Genomic DNA, 3,129 nt, shown 5'->3' with positions numbered 1-3,129 from the left:
AAAAGCATATCATAAAACGATCGATTTTTCCAAAATCCCGCTGAGTGATTCTAAAACTTACAAAACTGTTTTTAAAGAAGGAAGAGGAATTGGAATATTTCAATGTGAAAGCCCCGGCATGAGAGCATTGATGAAAAAAATGCAACCCTCTTCTTTTGAGGATATTATTGCTCTTATAGCATTGTTTAGACCTGGTCCTTTGAAATCTGGGATGGCAGATGATTTCATAAAAAATAAAAAACTCCCCGCTGGAAAAATTCCGTATCCACATGAAGATTTAAAAGAAATTTTACGCGATACCTACGGCGTGATTGTTTACCAAGAACAAATTATGCAAATATCCCAAAAAATCGCAGGATTTTCTTTAGCAGATGCGGATAACCTAAGAAAAGCGATGGGTAAAAAAGATGCAAAAAAAATGGAGTCTATGTCCGCAGTTTTTAAAGCTGGAGCAGAAAAAAACCATTACTCCCCACAGTTTAGTGACCAGCTGTTTGACAACATGGCAAAATTTGCGGAATATGGATTTAACAAGTCTCACTCGGCTGCTTATGCTCTTATTGCCTTCCAAACAGCTTATCTTAAAGCCCATTATCCAGTGGAGTATATGTGTTCTGTGCTTTCTGCAGAGAGCTCTACTGTAGAAAGTTTAACTCAATATATCCAAGAGTGTCAAAGTTTAAACATCAAGGTTCTCCCTCCAGATGTCAATAAAAGTGGAATCGATTTTGAAACTGATGGGGGCAATATCCGTTTTGGGCTTTCTGCAATTAAGAATGTGGGTGAAAAAAATATTATTCACATTATTGAAGAAAGGGAAAAAAATGGAATTTTTACCAGTATTTTGGATTTAATTTCTCGAACCAATATAAATAAAAAAATTGTAGAAGGACTTTGTTTTGGAGGAGCACTCAAGTCTTTAGACTTAAATAGGGCGACCATTATTAAAAATATAGAAAAATTCATTTCGTTCAACTCTGCGTTAAAAAGCAGTTCGCAAGTTGGAATGTCCGACCTTTTTGGAGAGCAAGTAACTCAAGAGCAAAGCCTAAAACTAGATATGGTGGAAGAGTTTTCACAAGAAGAAATTCTGAAGATGGAAAAAGAAAATTTAGGATTTTATGCAACCGCTCATCCTTTAGATCCTTTTCGCTCTCAAATAGAAGAATTGTCCAGCCATTCGACATTAGATTTAAAAATGGTCAAAGATATGATGGACACTGATAATGACAACGAAGAATTACAACAAGACATGGATATACCGAACACGGCACATATTGTGGGTAGAATTATCAACTTACAAATAAAAACAACAAAAAATAATGAGTCAATGGGTTTATTTACTATAGAAGATTTAGAATCTGACCTGCCTATGGTCATTTTCCCGAAAGCCTATAAAGATTTTCAGGAACTTTTAACTCGCCAAGAGCCTTTATTCTTCAGTATTAGAATAGATTTTTCTAAATATGATTTACAAGGTATTGTAAATTATGTAAGCACTTTAGAAGAAGAACAAAGAAAAAGAAACTCCCGACAAAATACGGATTACTCCCCTACTTATTCCAAACTTTCCGAAGTTAAAAAAACCCAACAAAAAAGAGCTCAAACCCTCCAAAAAAAAATAGGAACATCCCCTGTAAATGAAAAAGCATCTTCTTTACCTTCCGAATTAGTTATTCATATTGACCTCGCACAGTGTACCAAAGAAAGTATTTTTGATGTTAAAGAAACTTTGGAAAAATTTCCAGGAACGCAGATTTCAGTATTCTTAAACCTAAAACAAGAAAACAAAACGACTCGCCTCAGACTGGAAAATAAAGTATTAGCTCCAGCGGTACATACTTTAGTACAGGAACTCAAAGCACTTCCATTTATTACTAGCACAGATTACAGATAATAGTTTCAACACATAATCACTATTCCTGCCTGCTTTATACTTTTTTGCAATTGAATTTCTAGCTCATGTACACTGCTGTCATAAGCTAAATAAATAATTCCTCTTGTATCAGAAGGTAATTCTGTATCGGATTTTCTAATAGTTATTACCTTGTCTCTACCTAAAGCCCCTAATAGCATACCCATTTCTAAAATAACATTTTGCCTAGCTCGTGGACGTTTCTTTTCTTCTCCATCCTTTTGGGCATACCCTATATCATCGGGAGTTAAAAGCACTATCCCCATCTTACATTCTCCTATATTTTTTTCTAAAGCTTCTATCAATGTAGTAGCCCCATCGACAGGATTATTCTGCAGTATTACAGGTTCTATCTTTAATCTTCTTAAAATTAACTCTAATTCATCTTTTGAGCTTTTATCATGCCCATGAACAATAAAAATTTTATTTTTACTAGAACGAGACGTCTTTTTAAGAAGATCATTTAAAATACTCCTATCTTCATCATTATCTTTTTGTACTTGTACCGTCTTGATACTTTGAAAAAAATTAATAATCATATCTCTAGGTGTTTTTGCCTGAAATGTTATATTATTGCCTTTCTGTGTATTAATTTCTATACCAAGGTAATGCTCTGTTAGTAGTTTTTGAAAGTTTTCAGATGTTCCCCAAAATTTGGATTCTGACATAATATCTCTTTAACTTAAAATATCTATATCCATAAGTATATACTATACGCTAATACAAATGGAATATAATTTCAAAATATAGGATAAAGATTATAAGACGGGAATCAGTGCTTTGGCGATAAGATGTTCTGATGTAATAGGATCTACATTTTTGACATGAGCAATTTCGTCTATAAGAAATTTAAGAGCAGAGTCATAAATTTTTCTTTCTCCTCCTCCTAAAGGTTTAAACTGATGCTTGTGGTAAAGAACTTTAACCAAGAAAGCCAAATCGAGAATATCCCCTTGGACAAACATATGGTCCAGTTCTTTTTTGCGGTCTTTCCAACTTTCTTTAATGTCCAGTCCTCTAGTATCACTAGAGGATAAAATCGCTAGCGCTTGATCAATCTCTTCTAAAGAAACCAAAGCTCGTAAACCTAAATTTGCCGCTTCATCCACTGGAAGGGAAATATTCCCGTAACTAGACTCCTCTAAAGCAATAACATAGGTTAAATAAGGTTGAATATTATGTGGCACGGTTAGAATTTCTATAATAGTTCCAAC

The sequence above is a fragment of the Periplaneta americana genome, unplaced genomic scaffold, assembly GCF_040183065.1.
Source record: "Periplaneta americana isolate PAMFEO1 unplaced genomic scaffold, P.americana_PAMFEO1_priV1 scaffold_85, whole genome shotgun sequence".
Taxonomy (NCBI): domain Eukaryota; kingdom Metazoa; phylum Arthropoda; class Insecta; order Blattodea; family Blattidae; genus Periplaneta; species Periplaneta americana.
This window is presented reverse-complemented; position numbering follows the sequence as displayed.